We start from the raw sequence: 8,412 nt of genomic DNA on the forward strand, positions 1-8,412 counted from the left end.
TGTAATTGCTTCTTGATTGTAAGGCCTTTCCTATGAACAGTCAGTCATCCCAGGTGATGAATTTTTCATTTCCTTTCACCCAAAGACCAACTGACTCATAAATCTTGCTCAAAGCAAAGGATAGCTTTGTTGGGAAACTTTTTTCTTTACTTTCCCCCCTTTTTTTTTTTTTTAAAACCACTATAGGCAAAAATGCCATTATTGCTGTCTTTGGTCTAAATATACTCTAAATTTTGGATAGAAATTTATGGCAATTCTATTTTGGGTCAAGAATTCATTTCTGGTCCCTACGAAATGACATTTTTGGCTCTACTTTATATGGAACCAAAGGGAATTGTTCATTAACATTTGCAAGCTGTTTCTTTGTATTCATGGTCTGATGAAAATGACTTGGGAGACAGAAAATGTGAACTGAATTTCCATTTCTGTCATTGACTCCTTGTGTGACCTTGGACAGAACTCTTTATATCCCTGAGCCCATTTTCTTCATCTGTAAAATGGGGATAACAACAATAGTGGATATTTACTTTATTGCTTAATTTCCCATACATAATTTTAAAAAGTCTTTCTCCTTAATGAGGAGGATACAATTAAATGGCTCATGCAAATAGAAGTTGGGAAATAAAACTTTCATCTAAATGCAAGTTTAACAGCATGACTCATGTTAAGGAACTTACACATTTCTAAAAATTTGGTATGAAATATAACACATCATATTCTTTTTCGTTTTTAGAATAATGATGCATCCATGTTAGAAACTGTTGACTTTAGCATGTAATAACCACGATTAAATTATGTTTTTAGAAACATGGTTTTCTCATAAAGCCGATGTGTCCTTTTTTCCAAAATTTCAGTGTGACTAGTTTTCTAATAATTTCTAGGCTACCGCAGAGTTTTGTGACATGCGGTTTTGTGTCTCCGAGGATAGCATAATGTCTAAGCCCACATAAAAACAAGTTAGTTATTACACAGTTCTACAGTATTAAAAACCCAGATAAAACAGATACTTTCAGAGGCAGTTTCAGAAACTCTAAATATTTTTTTTTAAATGCACACGGTATGTTATCTAAATGGAATTTAAATAAAAGCTTAAACATATATTTTTAATGCAAACAAAACTCATGCCATGTCTTCTTTAGTGAACTCATCAGCTCCACTACTTAAAAAATTCCAAGTTCACGCAACTTTAAAGAAACCCATCTGTCATGAGAACAGGGCACATTCTGCTCTCACATCACAAAAGGAAAATAGCATTTCAGATTGCTGCAGGGTCCCTGGGAGCAGGAGGGTCTCTTTAGAGGCAGCACGTGGCTCTACTTCTGAGCAAATTTTCATTATAAAATGCCCAATGTATAAAAGATAAGCTTTTGGTTATTTCCTACATTGTACTATAGCATTTACCTATTGAATCGAAAGAGGTTTATTTCAGCTCCACTTTTATTTTGTGATATTCAGGGATTGAGCGTATGACTGAGATCCATCGTTCCGAGTACGACTTCAGCCATGTTATTAGGGAGATGTTTAGGTTAAGCTTAGTTTTGCTGCGATAACGGTAGCAGGCTACTTCAGGGAACTCATCCCTCTCACAAGGGCGCCCACAGAGTAGGTGACGTTCAGTTGGGGGGCAAGTCACCTCTTCAGTAGTTGTCATCAGAGATAAAGAGAGATTCATGGGTGCCCTCTCTTGGACATTCTTATTTCTCTGGTTGGGGAGATGATTTGGGAATTCGAATGGGAAAGGAAAAAAAAAAAAAAAACACAACCAAAAACAACTTTGCAGGTGATTCCAAAGTCCAACCATGTATGAGAATCACTGTCTTCCAGTTTCCCGAAGGTGTCCATGAATTCAGGATAAATGCTGCTTGTGTGATTGTCACCCCGCAGTCCCAGCACCAACATTTTGCATCCCGGTCCACACGTCTTGTAGACTTAATTCATCGTCATGCTCCTTGGAGGCGGCTGGTAGCCGGCCCCTTGACTTCTATTTCATAAGTGCTATAAACATCATTGATTTTCCCAGTTGGTTCCTTAACCAGGAATAATTTGAGAATCAGGCCTGTATCTAAGTGCTTAGGCCATTTATTAATTTATTCTTTCAACATCTGGTGAGTACGTGGTATGGGCCCAGCAAGCACATTTACTTCGCATGTGAGAGCACGAAGGAGAGGGACCTCCACCCACAGTAAGTTTCTCAGAGAAGGGGAGCATCATATGGAGACACTCAGGTGGGTGAGGTGAAAAGGTCAAAAACAGAACAAAACTGCAGGATCTTAAAAAAAGATGCATTTTTTTGTCTCCTTATCTCCTTGACCTATCATACACTTTGTACCTTTCTAGATTGTGACAATTTAGTAGCTATGTTGTGTTTCTTATTCTTTAAAAAAATACCACTACCCTGATTATTGAGGATAACTTCAAATTCCTCATTCAAAGCTCTTAGGAAGTATTAATATCAAAAAGAGATTTGAAAGGCAACCCTTGAAAATCCTACCAGATTGAACTGCTCTGATTCCACCGTTAAGCTCTGCCGCATCCTGTGTATAATAATAACATAGGACATTAACTGGAGATTATTTTCAATCTGGGTCATCCTTTTATGTCTTCAAAATGGCACACTCATATAATAATCTTATTCCATAATATTGTTTCTGCCATAATAAGCCACTCTTCCTATTAACCGTGTCACTGACTGTAATAGCTGTGCCAGTGATGGAGATCCCAGTGAAACGGGAATTGGCTGACTTCTGCCGGATTCTTGCTAGGTTAAATTAGCTAATACGTCGACAAGCCCCCCACAGTCCAGACTCCTTGGCAGCTTTCTGAACATCGGTCTCAAAACTGTAGGTGCTCCTGTCGGGAGGGGGCTCCGAGGAAGGTCTTAGAGTCTTTGCCTTCTAATAGCTGTGCCCTTGCTGAACTGAATGGCATTTCCATTATTCTAGGGATAATGAGAGAGATGTGTTTATCATGGCAATTTATTGGAAACAAAAAGCCGCACATTAGCAAACTAAAATTATAATTAAAGGAAAAAGAGAAGAAACCTTCTGCATAAATAGTGCCCAGATTTCAAGGGACCAATCCTTAGAGGACAGAGACATCAGGATTCAAATTTGATGAGTAATTTTCCTAGGCCACGCAGCACCAAATCTATCATCCGACACCGTTCTTTCTTTGATTTCCACTTAGGTTTAATGGTTGAATAATCATGGCTCATAAGTTTATCTTTAATAACAGTCACAGCAGACAGTTTATTAGCAGATTCTGTGGGCTGTAGGGTTGTCATTTGCTGTTATAGTGATTGTCTGTTTTAAATATCACAGCTGTTGGTGTTTTTATTTATTTATTCATGATTTGATTCCTGCTTCTCCCACATCTCTGATGCTCAAAGGCAGGCTATTTTCCTTTCCTCTTTGAATTGTGAAAGGCTGCTGTGACAGTCCCGAGCCCAGGCCGTGGAGTGTCACACAGGGTCCTATGGTGCCGAACAAAAAGCCGCGTCTTCCTGAATCTGGCAGAACTCTTTATGAGAGCCGAGCCTTCTTGCGCCGAGCTTTCTCTGTCCGTGATGGGTGGGCATGAATGCCATCCTAGCAGGGGCTCTGGGCCAGTGAAGACCCTTCTTCGTGTGTTTCTTGGCCAGAAGAGTGGAACCACAGGAGAAATGCAAATGCCCAGGCCTCGACTTTCCCATGTGATAGCACCGTGAATAAACATAGGAAGCACTGTGAGCAGCGGTTTCCGAATTCAGCGGAAGAGAAAGCTCGGTCATAACACATAGCATCTTTCATTGAGTTGTAGGGGGTGGGGGGGTGGGGACAGGCTTGTATTGAACAGATGACATTATTTCATTTGTCTGCAGAAAGGCCCTGTGAGGAAGAGTTTATATAGAGGGATACCATTTTGTTGAGAGAAAAAACTGGGCCTTACATTCTCAGCATGACCAGGAATCAGGCACGGAATGAGAGAGGGAGGCTGCTGCGGCTGCCGGTGGCTGATTTGGGGAAACTGAACATACCCCAAATGCCAAGATCCTCCCCCTCCCTCCTGAGGAAATATGCTTCCTGTATCTCCCAAGGAAATAAAACAATATCCCCACCTGACAGCTAACAGGTGGACCAAGTGCCATTCTGCACCATACGCCGGTAGCGAGCATCCCCGCAACAGAGAGCACGTGACATGTGTGCAGCTCATCTCAGTGACTTTTCTGTGAGCTGGCTTGGATCCCTGGGAGGCCACTGAAGGCAGAGAGAAGAAAGACATGGGGAGATGTCTCATGCATTTTGGATCTTTGGAGGGGCATGTTCTGTCCCCCACATATCTACCAGTTTTCTAGTCAAGTTCAGAAAAAGGGAGACTCAGAAGATCTCTGTGCCCCCTATTGCCTTGCTGAAGGGATTGTCACAGTCTGCAAAGAGGCAATCATCCTCCCCTTTACTACCAGCAGATTTTTTTTTTTTTTTGGCTTCCCCAGCCTTTCAGTAAGTGCTTTTGTAAAGTAACAGTAAAAGCTAACGTGCAATAATATTTCAGAAGTTAATGGTGGGTGCTGAGGATTATGGAGCACTTTAATTTCTACTGTTGCTTTGCTAATATCTTTATCAAAATAATGAGCACCAGAAAGTGGTATTGATTGGTAAGTAGAATCAGATCCAGGACTAGCACTATGAGCCTTGCCCCCTGCCTGGCTCCAGACGCACTCCCCAACGTCGGGCTGCAATCAGATGACGACATCCTTTTCAACAAATTAGATGCCTCTCACCACAACCATGAAAGGTAATTTCAATATCATCATCATCATTCCTCACTTTTGTGCAGCTCAGTGGTTCTCAAGCTCTGTCCCTAAGAAGCCTTCAGAGTCTGCAAGCCGGGTGCCAATATTCTAAGCATAAACACCAATAATTAGTCATTGTCAAAATAGTAGAAATGTAATAGACATAGTATTAATACAGCAGATATGTTTTTTTAAGCTTCTTTGTCCATAAACATTTATTAAGGCTTTGGCACCTGATAACATTTGCCTACAAATGAATATTGGCCAGTATTTATCTATTTAAACTATTTGTCGAATCCCTCATAAAATCCTATTGATTCTACTTTGATGTAGCCAGCATTCAACTAATTTTCATCACAGTCACAGTTACTGCTTTGGTCAGAGCCACCAAAGATTACGGCACTCATCTCCCAAGAGGTCTGTTTGCTTCTGCCGTTGCTACTACATAGTCTGTTATCCACACTGCAGCCAGAGTGAGCCTTTGAAAATGTAGGTTAGATGATGTGACTCTTTCTAAAAACTCAGCAAGATTTCCCCATTTGAATAGAGTAAAGCACAAGTCTTTATAAGGTCCTATAACCTATGTGGCCTGGCCCTCCCTGACTTTGCCCACCCCCATTCCTCTCTTTCACACTGTTCCATGCACTCAGGCCTGCTGGCTGTTTTTTGAACAAGCCAGGTAAAGCTGATCCTTAGAACCACTGCCTGATTTTTCTGCCTGGGATGCTTTGTTGCCAGATATCTGCTTGGCTACAACCATTACTTCTTTCAAGTTTTTGCTCAAATCTCATTTTTCAGTGCAGCCACCCCACTTAATACTGCGCTCTGTTTCCCCTTCCAACTCCCATCCCCTCTTACCCTAACTCTCCTTTCTCCCCACCACATCTATTACCTCCTAGCATTTGACCTATTAGAATCACCACGCCAGTACCAGGAGAACAGAAATCTTGGTCTTTAACTGTATTTCACAACTTTTAGTAAGTGCTCCAGAAACACGTGTTGAATAAATGAAATTCTATTATGTGCCAAACCCTATGATATACAAGAATTAACAATGCTGGCTTATAGTTTAGTGTGGAAGACATACAATTAACAAGCAGATACAGGAAAAAGAAAGAACAAAATGCCAAATGAATAATAATGGAAGAAATCATTAAGGCACAATTAAGCTGAGTCTAATAGTTTGTGTTTGTGCATGTCTGTGTGTGTTGTGTGTACTTTTACTTGTGATCTCATACTGCATTACAGTGTCATATTTTCTGCCATTAAAATGGTTCCTCTGATGCAATTCAACATATTAGCATTCATTGTGTTCTCCAAGGAGCACTATGACTTTCAGGTGCTGCACACCTGAGGAAATTTAAGAACTGCTTTTGTGTGGTGATTTTCAAAGGGTGTTCACATGTATTTTTCTCATCTAATTCTCAGAACAACCTTCAAAATGCAGGCCTTATGCATTTTCTTCTTTGATATGTTTTCCCTGTTTTGACTTTCAAGTGTGAAGCAATGATGTTGTTAGGTAATTTTGTAAACGAAGACGCCTATAGGTTCTACAAGGTTCCTATATGTTGTTGTTAGCGCCGAGGCTGCTATCCTATGTTCATTTCTTTCTTTCAATTTCAGCCCACTAGTATGAGTCTTTTTCTCAAAACAAGATTAAATTCTGCAATAATTGCTAGGAGTGGAAAAGTGCATCTTAACATAAACTTTTGTTTTCTTACTGTGCAGTCAGCTGGACCCCAGACATTGGATCTTCTTGTCTTTCAATTCTGTAGACATTTATCCTGTAATTGCATAAAAGACATGCTTTAAGTTGTTGTGGGAAATACAAAGGTGGATAAAAACAATATCCTTGTTTCAAGAGCTTGTCATTGAGGATGGGGTATCAGTGGTGCCAGCACTGGGGGATACACTGTGTACAAGTTTCCTTTGTATGGGTGTGTAAATTTCAAATAAACTTTCCGTTTTAGAGTAGATTTTAGATCTACAAAGAAGCCATGAAAATAATCTAGAGACTCCTGATCTATCCCAGTTATCTCTATTATTAGCATCTCACATTAGGGTACCTATTATATAGCTAATGAACCAACATTGATACATTATCATTATCATTAAACTTCATAGTATATTCAGTTCTTATTTATTTTTTTTGCTTATTTACTTGCTTACTATCCATTCTCTGTTCTAGTGTTCTAGATCCCATACAGAATACATTACATTTAGCCATCATGTTTCCATAGGCTCCCCCTGGTTGTGACAGTTTCTTAGACTTTTCTTATTTTTGATGACTTTGACAGTTTTGAGGAGTACTAGTCAGGTATTTTGAAGAATGTCCCTTAACTGGGATTTGTATGATGTTTTCCTCATGATTAGATTGAGGTTATGTGTTTGGGGGAAAAAGACCAAAGAGGTTAATAAAGTACCACTTTCACACATTATATCAAGAGTATGTGCAATCAACATGACTTACTACTATTGATATGCATCAATTGACTCAGATATTGTTTTTCAGGTTTTTCCACTGTAATTCCTGTGATTTTTATGGATCCTTTTCTTTGAAATCAGAACTCGGCAGAAGTTTTCTTGGACTTTCTGTTTGAGGCCTAGACTCTTCCATCCTGAACCAACTCACTTTCCTCATAGTTTCAAGATTTGCTACAGATATTTGTCTTTTTTTGTGGCCCAGATATTTTGGCGTCTCCCATGGAAAAATAACAATTTTGAGAGTGGAGGGTGCTTTTATTTCATTGTCTTAAATTCGTGATTCAGGTGAGCCATGCAATTAAATACCTTGATTTACAAGCAGACAGCCTGAAGAATGCAAAAAGACTCATGATTAATTTTGTGGATTTGTGGATTTACAAAATTCTAAAATAAAAGTAGTTTAATTTCAAATGAAAGATGTAATGCGGGTGCAGTGGAATCTAAAACAATAACAACTACAACAACAAATGAATAAATACACAAAAAGTAGAATCAGACTTATAAATACAGAGAACAAACGAATGACTGCCAGAGGGGAGTGGGGTGGGCGGGTGAGCAAAATGGGTGAAGGAGGGAGGGAGATACAGCTTCCAGTTATAGAACCAATAAGTCGGGGGAATAAAAGGCATAGCTAAAGAATACAGTTAATAACATTGTAATAGTGATGTACAGCTACACTTGTGGTGAACATAGCATAATGTATTTACTTGTCAAATTACTAAATTATACACCTGAAACTTATGTAACATTGTCAATTATACTCATATATATATATATATATAAAATAAAAAATAAAAAAGACCACACACATACAGTGGGAAAACGGGAAATTTTAGGGGAAAAAAAAAACCAAAAATCACTGAAATTATCGTGAGACAATTACTGCTATTGATTGATTACCTTCAGCCATTTTTCTATATTTCTATATGTGTATATATTTATTCAGGTATCTAACTACCTTCATTTTCATTTGATTTTGGGGATGATTGTTTTTTTCCTTCAGCTCTAACATTTAATGATTCTTTTTAAAAATTTTTTTTTATTTTTTTATTAACATATAATGTATTATTAGCCCCAGGGGTACAGGTCTGTGAATCGCCAGGTTTACACACTTCACAGCACTCATCATAGCACATACCCTCCCCAACATCCATAAC

This window comes from Enhydra lutris, unplaced genomic scaffold, assembly GCF_002288905.1.
Source record: "Enhydra lutris kenyoni isolate GAN:26980312 unplaced genomic scaffold, ASM228890v2 scaffoldscaffold4, whole genome shotgun sequence".
In the NCBI taxonomy this organism is placed as follows: domain Eukaryota; kingdom Metazoa; phylum Chordata; class Mammalia; order Carnivora; family Mustelidae; genus Enhydra; species Enhydra lutris.